We start from the raw sequence: 16,841 nt of genomic DNA, 5'->3' as shown, positions 1-16,841 counted from the left end.
GGCTTACAGAACTTGATGACACAAATCCTTTGCTCTTCTTTCACAGCCTCTTCTCATCCACCCACCCCCAGAGCACCCAGTTACAGCAGTCTTTCCATTTCCCTACATCAGATTTCTGCCGTAAGCCCACACTGCTTCTTCCACTGTAGTATTAATTAATAATCTCCCAGACGCCCCTTTCACAGGCACCAGCATCTCAAATAACCAGCGTCTGACAAATGACTCCATCCTCTCCCACCTGTCAAATCTAACACAGCACTGCTGAGAGCTCAATGGCTAAGAGCCATTTGCACCAAACCTGACAACCTGAGTTCCGTACTTGGAAACAACACAGTAGAACAGAACTGACTTGCCAGGATGTCTCCTGACCATCCCAAGTGTCCACATGGCAGATATGTTCTAGCACAGCGTAAAATGCTAGAAGAGAAGGAGGAAAAGCCCAATAAAAAGCAAGATCTTCTACCCAAGTTATAACGATGCAAACATTGGACCTAAAGTGATTTATACAGACCCTGAGACCCAACTAGTATTCTATTTGCAGGTACAGGTTTTTAAGAGTTACTGAGGAGCTAGGAGTGATGGCATATGATTTTAACTCCAGCACTAGGAAAGCAGAGGCAGACAGGAAATCTGGCCTCCATAGCGAATCCAAGCCAGTTAGAGCTACATGGTGAGACCGTCTCACCAAAAACACTAAACGGAAAACAGAAGCAGGTCCAGAAGCCACTATTAATTCAAATCAGTTCTTGCTCTTTCTGACATTTAGGCAATAGGTACTCACATTGAGCAACATAAACAGAAGGCAAAAGTTTGAAAGCCTTTGTACATGTATTCAGTCTTCCATGTTATCCTGAATATGAATGACTGTATTGCAAATTCTGCTCAAAGAAAGAGGAATGCAATGAATTTAATGTTCACTTTTTCCCTGTCATGGAAGACTATCCAAAGACTCTTGACTGAAAGTTCCCAGTATGGTCATAGACTATTCAAACCTCCACACCACGCAAAGCAAAGAATTTGCCTTAAACCTAATTGATATGAGTTTGCAATTAAGGCATCTGCAGAGGGAAGTTAAGCGTTAATATAACAAAACTACACATTTTTCAGGTGCTTTAGCACATGACAAAGACTGTTGCATGGCATGGATGAAACATGCTAGGTACGCCCAGCCTCGCCAAGACATTCTATCCATGACTGCTCTCAGTACAGTGCAGGGCAGGCAGCACTGGGTGCCTACCGGATCTCCTTCTAGCCACATCAGGTATCACCTCCTTTTGCCCTAAGCTCCACTCCACACTAAATCCAGTTCCTGGTTTCCTAATAACCTTCACTTATCAAAACAGCCCTGTCAAATTGAATACCATTCACAGATACTGAGAGGAGACAGCAGATGCAGTGAGGAGCAAAGCATTCCATCCTCTACAGGCCTCAGCATGCAGCCAAGTGAGCTGACATCTGACTTTATCCTAGCAGTTATAATTAAATCAAAAGTCTACTAAACTAACATTAGAGCTATGACCAGGAACCGCCCACGGGGAAAATATGAAGCACACTCTGGCAACACTACATAGGGCCCACGTTATTAAAGACCCTCGACTTCGAACTACTGCTGTGTCTACCCTCTCCAAACTCTGCCTCTCCACAGCAAAGAAGACTCTTAATTGCATCTTAGAGAGATGGGAGGTTTGCCTAGTCCTCAGGATGACTGAAAGAGGAAGGAAGGCTATAGTATTTAACGTGGCATTTTAAACAATGGTCACCACCACCACCACTACCAACAACCACTGACCAGGCAAGGTGATGACTATTTGTTATCCCATCACTTGGAAGATGAGAAAAAGAGAACCACAAGTTCAAGGTTAACCTGGACTTCATGAACTCCTGTAGGAAAAGGGCGGGGGGGAGAGCCCAAGTCAAGCATACATTAACTGAATCATCAGTTCTGTAAATACCAGTCCGTAAGGTGAATATTTTTTTAAAATATTACTATGTAGAATCACAGCTTCATAAAGATATCTTGTTTCAAAAAAATGAAATAAGTAAATAAATAAATGGACTCAGCAGTGCTAACTTTAAAAATGAATAAAAAAGCCAGGAGTGGTGGTACATATCTGTAGTCCCAACTCTTTGCAGGAAGAGGCAAGAGGAACTCTGCAAGTTCAAGACCACACTGTGTTATAAGGTGAGACTTGTCTTTCCATTAACTAATTAGCTAATTTTAAGGGAAGAGATCATAATTTACTGTAAATATTTTCCCCACATTATGATATCTTGTTTTCTTCCCCCCCCCCCTTTTTTTTTTCGGAGCTGGGGACCGAACCCAGGGCCTTCTACTTGCTAGGCAAGCACTCTACCACTGAGCTAAATCCCCAACCCCGATATCTTGTTTTCAATTTTAATGTTTAATTGCATGTGTGCATGCATGGGTGTGCAGGCATCCACAGAGACTAGAAAAGCCAGGCGTTCTGAAGGCAGAGCCCAACAGTTACGACTCTCCGATGTAAGGACTAGGAATTGACCTTGGTCCTCTACAACGGCAACAGGAGTTCCCATCACTGAGTCATCTCTCTGGTCCCATAACATCTTCTTTTTTGAAACCTAGAAAAGTTGTCTACACTTTACGAAATAAAACTTATTAAGCTGCCAGGCAGTGGTGGTGCAGGTCTTAAACCCAGCAACAAGGAGGCAGAGACAAGCAGATTTTTGAGTTTGAGGCCAGCCTGGTCTATAGAGCAAGTTCGAGGACAACCAGGGATGCACAGAGAAGCCCTAATCTCAAAAACAACAAGGGAAAGATGTTTTTCTAATATATGGTCTTATGGATATATATTAGTTAAATTTATGTAAATTACCTTTCTCCTTTCCAACCTACCAAAATGTCACCAGCTTAGAAAATCTTAACCAAAACTGTATTTCTTTCTGAAGTTCTTTTAGTCTTTTTTTCTTAATTAAAATGTTGTATCTTCCTATACAAGAATCTAAACAGCTCTGCTCAATGGCTTAAAGTCTCTCCAGGTTCTCTTCTGTATTCAAATTTGCACACATCTCTAAGACCATGCGTGTCATTTGTCTGATGGTTCGTTCTGTTGATTTTTATTCAAAGAAATGAAATCCTGTTTATAGCAACTTGTTCTCGATTTACACCTGACCATCAGCAGCCCAGTCCTGATAACAGTTGCACAGAATTTTACAGTGTGGGAAAAGAGAAATTAGGAAATTCCTTCCCGAAGCTGTTAACAGAGTTTCTGGGTTTGTTTTTCCTGTTATAAATACTCTTCTAAACAAGCTTCCATGAGAACTCTTGTTTTGGAGCACAAATGTATTCTACAGAAGGGGAACTAGGGACCTTTAGTTCACCTTGCTAGTCAGAGCTTAAAGGCTGGGCCAGCCACAGTAGGTGCAGGCACATACCTGCGTGCTGTGGGAGCTCTCCTGAGTCTCTCACCTTACTAACGGTGTCTTTTGATTATCCCTCCTAATGTAACTGGTCCTAGACATATAAGTCAGTCAGTCCAGCCTTTCCTGAACACATTCTGGTATCTCTTATGAGTGAGAAAGTTCACTATGAAGCTGCTTTGCTGTTAAGTTCCACTTGAGCTTGCTCCTTAGCAACAGACCCCTGCGTGCTAACACCAAGATGCTACGGACCTTCAGAAACCACCCCAGCCCAAATCAAAATGGTCTCTAGGTTCCAGTCTCCCTAGAAAGGTTCCAGAGTTCCTGCTGATCTAGCACTAAGTGGTGACAGCTCCTCAGTAGGTAAAGGTGCTGAAGAGCAGAAATGTAAAGCAGTCCATCAAGCACCGGGTAATGACTATGTCCACAGAAAACCATGAACACACCTGCCACGACAAAGGAGTGAGAAGTTTATAATTTGATGTCGTCATTTTAATATTCAATTTTGCACTTAGTAAATAAACTTGCGAATAAATATAAGTTAGATAAACAATATTGCAATCCAAACAACAGACGTTCTCTTTTGTTTTTGAGACAGGGTCTTGCTGTATAGCCTTCCCTGTGCTCAACAGTTCTCCTGCCTTTGTCTCCTAAGAGCTGGGATTAAAGATATGCATCACGAAGCTCTGGTCCCTACTGGAGGAAAGTCATTAGAAATGGCATCAAACTATAAATATTTACATACAACATGAAGGCTAGGTACTAATTAAACTTTTCTTTATGTTTTATACTAATGGAGCCCCAAACAATATGTCACATATATTAAACAAACAATAGCTTCTTACTAAGTATTTAAAAGTATTACACCTTGGGAAATCTTAAAAAGTGTCAACATTACTAAAACCTATTCTAGGGAAGAATCAGAAATCAGGTGTGTTATCAGCTTGTCTGTTTACAAGAAGGGAGAAGTAAACATAACCAAAGGTCAGCAGGAAGCACAGATCCCAAAAGTGCGCATCTTCCCCCAGGAGAGCAAACAAAGTCCTAGGGCAGCTCTAGGCAGCTTCCTGCCTGCCTGTGTTTATTCACTCTGAGACCGAATGACAGACAAGGGGCACTGAGAGGAGAGGCTGGGGATGCTCAGGACACATCTTGATGCTGGATGGGATGTTTAGAATGAAGCCCTTGAGTGTCTCAGCAGGGGATCCAGCAAAGTTTACTAAAGGAAGAATAAGATAATACCAAGCCCCAACCAGAATCATTACACCAAGAACTCAAAATATCAACTAGATATTTGTAAAATCAAAGTAACATATACGAGCTTGAAACACCGCTTCTGCCTTTTTGTTGTTCCTCTGGTTTGTGGTTTTTCCAGTACTATGCCTCTAACAAACTAAAGTCTCTTAAAATAAAGTCACCTTCATCTTTCTCGGGAAAAAATACTTATTAAATGTTCCAAAAAAAATTAAATGAGTACTATTTACAAGGTTCAACATCTCAGGGAGCACTACTGAGTCAGTAATTCTCTGCATAAAGAACAATTACTTCCCTACAGGAAATGTCTGACTAGCCTAATTCAAACCATGCCAGGATGCACTGATTAAAACAAAGTCCAAAACCAGGGTAGGAAGAATGCTTACAAAAACAACGCAGAGCAGCTCCTAGTCTGTGCCCTGAAAGAAGCTGAGAGGTGAGGCTGTCAGGAAGACAAATGCTCAACACCTATTCTGGGAGTTTAATCTTTAACTGACCAGAAAAGACAAATATTTAAATCACAGGAAATTCTGTTTCATACAAAGAAAGACTCAGGCTAACTTCTTGTGTTTACACCATTTCATTAATCCTAACAACAAAACCAAACACTGATCATTCCCTCCAATCTTCAGAGCAAGCTGGCTGGCCACAATGGAAAAGCACGATAGCCATGGCTGGCTGAGTATGTGTGTCTAAAGGATCGCAATGCAAGCTGTGTCCCAAGTCCTGAAAGGAAATGATTGCCCCATGCCTCCTTTGCAGTCTCTCCAGGTCAGGGCAGGCCCTTCCATCCTTCCTTCCCATGAGTTTCCTGACCTGCCAATTGCAGGAGACACTGAACATGGACATACGGTAGGGACTCACCTCTTTCTTTATCTTTTGCTGTACACCAAGCAAGTGTCACATGGGGAGTTCTGTAATTGGGGGGGGGGGGGGCAGAGGGGCAAAGAGGGAGGAGGGAGGATCTCGGTGAGTTCGAGGAAAGCCTGGTCACATAGTAAGTACACAGCCAGGCAGGGCTAAAGAGACCCTGTCTCAAAAAAACAAAACAAGCAAAACAAAATGAGAAATCTGGTGCTATTCACTGAGGAATATTTATCAGCACATGGCCTCATAGTCCCAGCCTACAACCAAATAAAGCAAATACTTTTATTATTCGTTTTTTCCAACCAAGGACTAATTACTAGAAAGGAGTTAAAATGATTCCCAAACAACTAGAAAAGCACACCGTCCAGAAAAAATTTATTATAAAAACTGAACCGTAAGTATTAAAGGCTCGTCTTCAACATTATAGGAAGAACAATTGTCTTTTATAATAAAAGCTTTTAAAAAATTCATAGTAAAAAATGCTATGGCTTTTTAAAAGCAATTAGAAGTGAGGTTAAGAATTAATACTAGCCACTTGATTGCCTGCTCTTAATCGTTATAAAGGGATTGGAGAGCTTACTGCTCTTACTGAGGACCAGCACTCACAAAAAGGCTCACAGTCTGCCGCCCTCCTCTGGACTCTGCAGGTCCCTGCAACTCATGTGCTATACATAAACTGAAGACACAGGCATTCTCATTCTCTCTCTCTCTCTCTCTCTCTCTCTCTCTCTCTCTCACACACACACACACACACACACACACACAAAATAGGCATTTTTGGTAACCATTATATAAGTGTTTTGTTGGCCTGTAGACAAAAAGGTTTCGATGCATCCCAAGTTAGTCTAGAACTCTATCTCCCTATGTGGTCAGGAAAGACCTTGAAGCTCCTGATCCTGCTGCCTCCCTCAGAGAAGACTGGCATCTGCACGCCTCTTTACTGCTTACCTCTACCACAGCTCTCTCTAGGAACGAGGCTCCCTGCTGAACATCAACCTACCTCTGCCTTACTCTAACATAATCTGACCAAAGGCAATCCCTTAAACAAGCCATCCTACAGGCTCCCGAAAGCTTGTGGTTCAGTGTTCACTGTGCTATATTCTGTTGAAACTGGAAGACACTGAGCAATGCCTTAAGTTTATTTCCACAGGCAGGCAAACTGGCTCGAATAAGAGTATAAAACAAAGACACTTCAGAAGCAAGCAGTTCTATACAGGTGCAAGGCTGGCCCAGTCTATACAGCTAGTTGAAAGTTAGTCAAGTTACTATTTCCAAGGACAAGAAAATCCTGTCCCCCTACAAAATAAATACAACTCTCTCTCTCCTGCAGCCAAGCACGATGCCAAAAAGAGGTGGGGGGGGGGGGAAGGTCAAGGGAAGACAAAGCTGTTCTAGATAAATGGTAGAAAACCATCAGGAACAACTTCAACAGTACAATAAGCGCCACCGTCACCAGGGAGGCAAACTCCTGCATCTGAAGTCTGCAGCTCACATGCAGAGCTGGAAAAGAACAAGTCACGCACGCACACACGCACGCACACACGCACCTACGCACAAGTTTTCAATATAGGGTTTTTCTTTGTAGCCTTGGCTGTCCTTTATAGATCCACTTGCTTCTGATTTTAACCAGTACTCAACATCATAGTGAATATAAATATTGAAAAGAGTCTAGAATAAAATGAGGTTATATATACTATAATACTTAATGTGTTGAGAATAGGGGATGAAGACAAGCCTAGGGTCTCCAGCACGCTAAGCCAGCAGCACCCTATCACTGAACAAAACCCAGTATTTTCACATAGCATTATTTGCTCTAAAACTGGAATTACTAACAGTTGTGAGTAGCATGGGGGTGCTAGGAATCAAACCTAGGTCCTCTGGAACAGCAATAAATGCCCTTAACCACTGAACCAACTCTCCAGCCAGATTTCTTTCTTTATTTTTTATGAGAAAAGGGTTAGAAGTATCACAAGTTTAGAACTATTATTCAATAAATAAAATCCAACTTTTTTTTTAAGAAAGTAGCAATTTTTTTTAAGGAAAGTAGCAATAATCTATTAGGAACTAAGAAAATTAGTATTTGTAATATTCTTAGAAGCAAAATTTTCTACTGTTTGCCTCAAACATAACATGGTTTATATATAACTCTCACTCTCCCCCTCCCTCACATCCCCAAAAGCAATTATTTACTGGTTGTGCATTTTAAAGATTTCTCTTTCCTTTCTCTGTAGGGCTATCACAGTGACTCAGTTCACAATTTCACTATCTGTCTGGTGCCTACTCCTGTCACAATTAAATGACTCAAATAGGGGAAATGTATCATCTCACAGTCTGGACAATAGAAACCCAACATTAAAATATCCACAGGACTGGTGTTTTCTGAGGCTGTGAGAATAGATCTGCTTATAGGCCGCCAGCCACACTCCTTGATTTTGTGACTCTTAGGCAGATATGGCTGGGGCACAGTTAGCACTCCATAAATAATATTTATATCATTATCACAAACAACAGTTTCGTTTTTAAAATAACATCAGTGTCTCATGCCCACGGAAGGCAGAAGGCATCAGATCCCTGGGAACTGGAGTTCACGAATGGCTGTCCTCTGAAAGAACTGCCGGTACTCTATCCACTGAGCCATGTCTCCAGCCTCAACAGCTGACATTTTAAACAGGAAAGGAGAATTAACAGAATTGAGATTTGGCATGAAAAAGAATTTTTGGACAACAATGCAAAATTTGATATGACTCTGGGTAAGCAAAAGCAGAGGCTGAAAGGCAAAGTTATGTTGTTGAATTGGGCCTCCAGACCCAGAGGACCTACAAGTCTTCTCTTGAAGTGCCTTTGTTTTGATCATCGCAGATCTAATTAGCTAAGATGAAGTCACTGAGTGAGTCACACCAAGATGACAGACACTGTACAGAAGGGGGATTTACACAGAGGTGGACATTAGAAGTAATGACAAAACAGAGACCCATTAAGAAAATACTGCTATCTCAGAACTTCATAGAGAGACTTCAGAGATGGCTCGCTGGTGAAGAGCACGTGCTGTGCCTGCAGAGGACCTGGGTTGGCACCCACTACCCACATGGCAGCTGGCAACCTATCTACACGCCAAGTTCCAGAGACCTGACAGTTCTTGAACCTGATGGTGCCTGCAGAAGCATGATACACATAAGACCATGGAGAAGGCGCCTGCAGAAGCATGATACACATAAGATCATGGAGAAGGCACTTGTATAGACACATAAATAATAAATCTTTTAGGAATTTTACATGTAGAACCACGCTCCTATAGATGAATACTCTACTATATCCGTGTGTCAGTGTGAGAACCAGGAGACAATGGTGCGAAACTGCATCTGGTCAATGCGGCCACCTAACTGCACAGCCAGGATTTAAACTGGCCCTGCCTGCCAAAACAAAAGGCTATCTGGCGTAATAACTCAAATAATCAGTCGATAGAGGCTTCTATCTCTGACCCTTTACCTGCCTATCACAAACCAGTCAGAGCTTTCGTTAGATCAAAGACAGGGTGCTAAGTAGGAACTGCTGACCTGCACTTAGGGCTGTCAAATCCTGAAACCCCTACATTAAATTATCCTATTGATCAATTAAGGTATCCATTACCAAAATGGAGGAGAACAGCAAATAAAATTACAAAATGACAACTTAGAGGAAGAAAACCTAACGACTTAGCTATATACGCCCTTGGGTTGGAAATAAGAATGAACAAACACTTCAGGGTCCGAAGGGTTTTCCCAAGACCAGGGCAGCAGTGATACCGCCTGCGGTTCATCATGAAGCATGCAGACTCTGTGCTCTCCTCCTCCAGAGAACACAGAACAACCCTAAGCGGTAAGTGAGCTTTCAAAATGAGGAGCAGTGACTCTAACAGGGGAGGTGCTTTAAGTGCCAGCCAGTCTTAGCCTCTCCACCACCCATTAAGTATGTCCCATGACACCGCCAAATACAGCCTTTAAAGAGTTCCCACTGATTAAACTCTTCTACAGCTGGATGACTTAAAGCTCCATTAATCCAGACTGTACTTTAGGAACTGACTTGTCACAGCCAGGATCAAGAGAAGTGAGAGTTATTTAAATCAACAACTGCCCACTGTGAAGCAGGAGCAATGTCCGCCGTGAAGTACTCAGTGCCAGCAAAGTCCAACCAGGAGGCTGTGCTTAAACCAAACATGGGGGAAGCCACTCTTCCACAGAGGGCAGTTTGGCTCCTTCAAAAAAAAATAAATAAAAAGGCTTTATTGCTGAGAACACATAAAATTTGAGACAACCTGCTTTCCGGGCCTGGGAGATCACTATTTCCATACTGCACAAACCAACAGGAAAGAAGGCCCTGAAACAGAAGCACGCTTCCTGGCAGTGAGGGACTGAGCAAAGCCACCTGCAGGGCTGCAGCCGCCTCGCTGGCCCACAGTCTGCTCAGCCTCTGCCCAAATCCCACTCTGACACAGAAAGGTAGCTTCATATTTTACTAACTATAGGAGTCCATTTTTTTATTCTTTTATTTTGTAATATGTATCAGTCTTTTGCCTACAAGTGTATCTATGAACTTCATGCCTGGTGCCTGTGAAGGCCGGAAGACACCAGATCCTACAGACCACACGTTACTGATGATGTGAGGCACCATGTGGGTTCAGGAAACAGAACCTAGACAAGCAACAGTGCTCTTAACCACTGAGCCATCTCCCCATCCTAAGAAAACCAGTTTTAATCTTGTTCCCTCCAAGTACTCTACCTGTGAACCCAAAAGTTACCATCGGAAACTGTTCTCAACTGGAGACACAATCAGTGGCCCTGTATTTGATCCTGACAGCACAGCACACAAAAGATGTAACATGTATATCATCGTGTATACTAACAAGTATATTTATCCTTTATGGTAACAAAAGCAACCGTATTTATATGCATAAACTGAAGTTGGCACTTCTGGGTAAATACAGAAACCATCATAGCTTATACGCTGTACAGAGGTAGACAGTGGGCCATGATGGTTTCTGTATATACAATAACTGTGAGAGTGGATTTAAAAAGGAAAAGTATTTTATGATATAGAAAATTCAAATGTTAATGTTCATAGACAAACCTTTATTGAAAATGTTCTTGCCTGTTCCTTTACTTATTTGCTTATGGCAACTTCTGTATGTCAAAGACAAGGTTGAAGGAGGCTGGAGAGATAGCTAAGCCATGAAGAGAACTGGCAGCTCTTATGGGGGGGGGGGGGCTTGCATTTGATCCTGAGCACCCACAAGGAAGCTCACAACCGTCCTTAACTCCAGTTGCGGGGAATCTGGGGAATCTAATCTCCTCGGGTACCAGGCCTTCACATGGTACACAAAGATGCATGCAGGCAACACTAAAACATAAACTGTCTTTAAAATAAAAAGGGGTGGGCGGAGGTTGCTGGGCATGGTGGCACACACCTTTAATCCCAGCACTCAGGAGGCAGAGGCAGGTGGCTCTCTATGAGTTTGTGGCCAGACTGGTCTACAAAGAGAGTTCTAGGACACCCTGGGCTGTTATACAGAAAAGCCCTCTCATGAAAGACAAAGAGGCAAAGGGGGTTGGAAAACTGAAATGCAGACAACAGAGCCTGCAAAGCCCATAATATTTACTCTCCGCTCTCTTTATGAAAGGTTCTCTATTTGTAGACATTGTATAAGGAATAGTCAACTTCCTTTCTCCAAAAGCCTTCAAACAACTTCCCTTTTCACCCCTTCTAAGAAAAAATGAATAGAAAGGTAAAGGGCCCTGCATGAGGGGCACACACAAGGGAGGAGGAGGAGGGGGAAGGAACGACGATAGTTTATGTACTTCTGTGCATGAGGTGTGGGAAGAGACCCAGAAACAAGTAGTCCTAGTGTTCTGAAGCTGCTATCTAATACCCATAACCGAAGGGAATGGTACATGGGATTACCTTTTTAACTCCTAATTGGTTTCTTTCCAAAGACATGGTTGTACCTGTTCTAGGTCTAACAATGATTACACAGGAAATTTCAGTCTGAAAATATTAATATGCTCGAACAGGCAGATTTCCCACAAGGATGATAAACTTGAATAGATAAAGCAAATAAACATAACTGAATAGTGTCATGTCAGCCAGGCATGCTGGCACACATCTACAATCCGAGCACTTAAGAGGATTGAGACAGAAGGATCAAGAGTTCAAAGCCAGCCAAGGCTATGTGAAATTTCATCCAAAAAAGAAAAAAGAAAAAAAAAGAAAAAACAAAAAAAAACAAAAAACAAAAAACTAGACCATTTGGAGCTAGAGAGCTGGGTTGGTGATTAGAGCAATTTCTGTTCCAAGCACCCATGTCAAGACAGACCACTAGAGCCTGCAACAACAACTGCAAGGGATTCAACACTCTCTTCTGGCCCCACACAGCTGCACACATGCTGCCCTCACGCGCATGCACGCACGCAGAGCTCATTTAGAGGAGGGCAAGATGGTAAAGGCACTTGCCACCAAGCCTGATGGCCTAATCTAGATCCCTTGGGACACATATGGTGTAAGGAGAGAACTGACTCCCACCAACTGTCTTCTGACTGCCGTCGTTCTCTACCTACAGTTAGGTTGGTTATTACACCTAACAAAGTCATGGCCTAAAAGAGTTATAAAGAAACGAATCGTTGGGGTTGGGGATTTAGCTCAGCGGTAGAGCGCTTGCCTAGGAAGCGCAAGGCCCTGGGTTCGGTCCCCAGCTCCGAAAAAAAAGAACAAAAAAAAAAAAAAAAAAAACGAATCGCATGCTTGCTTCCCCCCATAACTGTCTGCTTATGTATATTTTCTAAATAAATAATGTAATAATTTTTGAAGGCTCATTTAGACTTCAAAACCGTTCTTTCCAGACACACTGGATGGTTTTCCCCCATAAATGAGTCCCAAGTACATGGGGGAGCAGGAGCACACGGTTGGGGACAACCCAGACTACACGCAAAGAGCAAAGTGAGCAGTTTAGCAGAATCCTGTCCCAAAATAGAATTTGTAAATGGCTAAGGACATACTTCAGTGCTTAAAGCACTTGCCTCATATGCTGCAAGGCCCGAGGTTAACTCCCCCATTGGTGGTGGTGGTGGTGGTGGTGGTGGTGGTGGTGGTGGTGGTGGTGGTGGTGATAAAAACTATAGTAACAGTACAACGGCAATAATGCAAATTACCTGAAAGTCTAATGCCTTCAAGAATCTGAGGGGAAGGATCAGGCCTACTGGCTCACACATGTAATGCAGGTACGCAGGAGGCTAAGGACAAAGGATCCCTACACCAGTAGGTGAGACCATTGGTTCAACCCCTAGGTCCCTAAAGGAAAATAAATTAAAGGGCTAAGTGACTGGCTTCACACCCTTGAAACACTGCTGAATGCAGTGCACACAATACATGAGGAATTCTAGAACATTCAGCACTGGGAGACATCAATACATTTAGCATCTGATTTCAACAATTTCCACTCGGCGTTGTTGAAAATGTAAGTTTCTAGCAGAGGGTACTCTCAGGTTCTACCTAAAAAGGTTTGTACACACCAGCTAGTCCCTTCCTTTTGCTTACTGTTCTACAAATGCCCGAAAAGCAAATTCAGTTCAAATGAGTAGATCAATAAAGTCCCAGCTTTTACATGCAGTGTGTTTACACCAAGCAGAGATATTCTCTAAGGTCCAATAATTGTGATGTATTGTCTAGCAAACCTTCTAAGCCAAACCAGATCACTTCTTTCCAAAACTCACATTTCCAAAACCTAGAAGACCATGTGGGAGGGAAGAACTCAGAGCCCCTGATTACATTTCCAAAGCACATTCTTGGGTTTTTTTCCAAATGAAAACTTGGCCAGGAGGACAAAGATGCCAAGCTGCACTGCCCTCTAGAGTCTCCTTCTGAGACCGCTCTGAGCTCGAAATAATTAAGTTCTAATTATAAAACTCTTCTAATTACACAAGTGTTCGGTGTTCTAATATTGTAGGCTGACCTTTTTAATGGATTAGTAGCAGTTGTTATTAAAGCCTATAATATTTCAATTACTATTATTAAAGGTCAAAAATACTTGCCAAAAGAGAAAGGAGTACATCTAAAACAAAATTTTCTAATTTCCATTTCTTTTAAAAAGTTTTAAAAGAACTCAACTGCTGATGTCCATAAAACAAAGCCCCCTGGGAGCCTGGAGCCTGGAGCCTGGAGCCTGGAGCCCGGAGCCCGGAGCCCGGTGCCCGGTGCCCGGTGCATGGTGCATGGTGCATGGTGCATATACCAATCAGCTCACAGCCGAGAACACAGCTCAGCCAGAAGAGCCAATGCTCCCAGAGAGCAGTCCAAGCAGCTGCCATCTGTCCTGCGGCTCCTTGCAGTCCCTGCGGAGCAACCAGTGCTCCACAGGGATCTTAAGGAGCTAATGAGAAGCCGTGGCAACCAAGACCTGGGTTAGAGCAAACACTCCAACGCCCACTTCCTGAGCACGCAATCCAACCTGGATGGAAAGTAAACAAGCCACCCCCTAGCTAGGGACTCTAGCAACTCTGACAGCCTAAGCCTAAGTCCTCATACCCAAGAGCTTATCAAAAGTTACTCATTTGTATTTTAGAAATCTTTTCTTTATAAACATATTTTTAGATTTATTTATTATTATATGAGTACACTGTAGCTGTCTTCAGACGCACCAGAAGAGGGCATCAGACCCCATTACAGATGGCTGTGAGCCACCATGTGGTTGCTGGGAATTGAACTCAGGACCTCTGGAAGAGCAGTCAGTGCTCCTAACCACTGAGCCGTCTCTCCAGCCCCATTTGTATTTTTCATTCAAGCGCACCACTGGCAGAACTGGGTGGGGCCTTGCCTGTCACAGTGAGTTTTAATCTAGCTTTGTCGCCGGGAGGGAGGGAAGGAGGGAGGGAGGGAGGGAGGGAGAGGGGGAGAGAGGGAAGGATTAAAAAGAGAAATGTCACTGCTCCTGGCAGTGTTCTTGTTACTGAACAACCATCCTCATTTTTTTGCCAGTGCACAAAAGAAATCTTTCAGAGGAATACGGGAAAATCATTGAGAGGCCCAGAACTTTATATTATACCCAAAAAATCATATTTCAAATAGGAAACCAAACAAATGTTTCACACCTAAATGTCTATTATTACTTTTGAGTGAAGCCTTATAAAAGTAACCCTGAAGCTGGGCAGTAATCTCTAATCCAGTACTCGGGAGACACATAGGTGGATCTCTGGCTTCTGAGTTCCAGGTCAGCCTGGTCTACAAAGCAGATTCCAAGACAGCTAAGGCTATACAGAGAAGCCTTGTCTCAACAAAACAATAACAAAAATGGAATCTTGAGGGTACACTGCAATGCAGTGGGAGAGCTGTGGGAGTATGAGATGGGATGGCCATGGTAGCCCATAGGTCAACAATAATTACAGCCCGGTTTCGTAAAAGTTATATCCCACAATGACAACTGAGACTGGATCTGCCTGCAGGGCCTAAAGAGACACTGCTATAGCCAGCACTGACGGACCTGTCAGCCTTCTCCAGACTGACATAAAGAATGTTATGTTTATGAGCTCATCTCCACGTCCTAACACTGGAGATGAAATGGTGTGGAGTCAGAGGAAGGAAGACCTGTGCAACAGATTCATTCACATTAGGCTTCCCAGAGACTCAATGAACAAGTCCAGTATTTTCCTTTTCTTCTTTAAAAATATTATTGGGCTGGAGAGATGGCTCAGCGGTTAAGAGCATTGACTGCTCTTCCAGAGGTCCAAGTTCAAATCCCAGCAACCACCTGTAATGAGATCTGATGCCCTCTTCTGGTGTGTCTGAAGACACAGTGTACTTGTACAAATAAAATAAATAAATCTTTAAAAAAATAATAATTCAGTTTAAAAAAACAGAAAAAAGTAGTATTTCAGGGACTTGTGGATGTTTTGAAAGAGAAGATCACTGACTGCTCTTCCAGAGGACCCAGGATCTGTTCCCAGCACCCACATGGTACTCACAGCTACGTGCAACTCCAATTCCCAGTGATTCAATGCCTTCTCCTGACCACCTGACATTGCACCCATGGGATGCAAAGACACATATGCAAGCAAGCAAAACACCCACACACATCTTTTTTTTTAGTTGCTGGGCAGTGTTGGCACACACCTTTAATCCCAGTACTTGAGAGGCAGAGGCAGAGGCAGACAGATCTCTATGAGTTCAATGTCAGCCTGGTCTATAGGTCTATCTCCACAACAGCCACGACTACATGGAAAAAAACTGTCTTGAAAAAATATATACTTATTATCGTTATTATTTCACGTGTATGAGTTCTTTGCCTACATGTATGCCCCTAGAGGTCAGAGGAGAGCATCAGATCCCCTGGGACTAGAGAGACAGTTTGATGTGAGTCAACACGTAGGTTCTAGGAATTGAAGAGGGCCTTTAAGGGAACAAGTGTTCATAATCATTTGAGCCATCTCAAGTCGAGTTATAAGTTAAAAAAAAAAAAAAAAGAAAAAAGAAAAAACCAAACAACAACAAACTCAAAAAACAAAAAACAACTTCTATGCACCAAGTGTGGTAGCTCACATTTTTAAATCCCAGCACTCAGGCAGGCAAGTCTCTGAGTTCAAGTCCAGCCTGACCTGCATAGTGAATTCCAGGCTAGCTAGGGATACAAAATGAAATCCTGTCTCAAAACAGACTTAAGACAGGAAAACAGGTCGGCACAGTGGACATGCCTTTAGTCCCAGCAGGTAGAGTTGAGACCAGCCTGGTCTACAAAGAGAATTTCACAACAACCAGAGCTACACAGTAAGACTCTATTTTAAAAAAAAAAAAAAAAAAAAAAAAACAGGAAAAGCGTCACAGACCTGACACTTGAGCGGCATATTCTATTCTAGGGAGGGGGGAAGCTGAGGTGACGGCTCACTAGACGATAAGCAACTCCACAAACCACCTTCTGACCTCCCCACACCCTCAACACACACACAACACAAATGACAGTAAATAAAGTAAGAAAATAAATATATAATAGAGAAGTTTGCAAAAGCTAACGGAAACATGCTAATAAGTTATAGTTTCAAGGCTAAAAGACCACTTTCCTGGGCTGGAGAGATGGCTCAGCGGTTAAGAGCACCCGACTGCTCTTCCAGAGGTCATGAGTTCAATTCCCAGCAACCACATGGTGGTTCACAACCATCTGTAAAGAGATCCGATGCCCTCTTCTGGTGTATCTGAAGACAGCTACAGTGTACTTATATATAATAAATAAATAAATCTTTAAAAAAAAAAAAAAAGACCACTTTCCTCAAAAATAAAATCTAAGGTTCACAATACTTCTATTTCCTCAGTGT

The 16,841-nt window shown here is 42.7% G+C and overlaps 1 protein-coding gene and 1 non-coding gene across 8 annotated transcripts in view; both read right to left on the bottom strand.

Annotated features, from left to right (window-relative positions):
* Rere (arginine-glutamic acid dipeptide repeats) overlaps nt 1–16,841 on the bottom strand; it is a 331,790-nt gene that overhangs the window by 246,403 nt on the left and 68,546 nt on the right. The gene's annotated exons all lie outside the window — the stretch shown is intronic.
* Nucleotides 13,827–13,947, bottom strand: Mir6332 (microRNA 6332). The gene has a single exon (NR_106706.1). It is a non-coding gene; the product is annotated as a microRNA 6332 (primary transcript).

The sequence above is a fragment of the Rattus norvegicus genome, chromosome 5 (genome assembly GCF_036323735.1).
Source record: "Rattus norvegicus strain BN/NHsdMcwi chromosome 5, GRCr8, whole genome shotgun sequence".
Classification (NCBI taxonomy): domain Eukaryota; kingdom Metazoa; phylum Chordata; class Mammalia; order Rodentia; family Muridae; genus Rattus; species Rattus norvegicus.
Note: the sequence above shows the minus strand (reverse complement) of the source record. Positions and strands in the feature narration are given on the sequence as shown.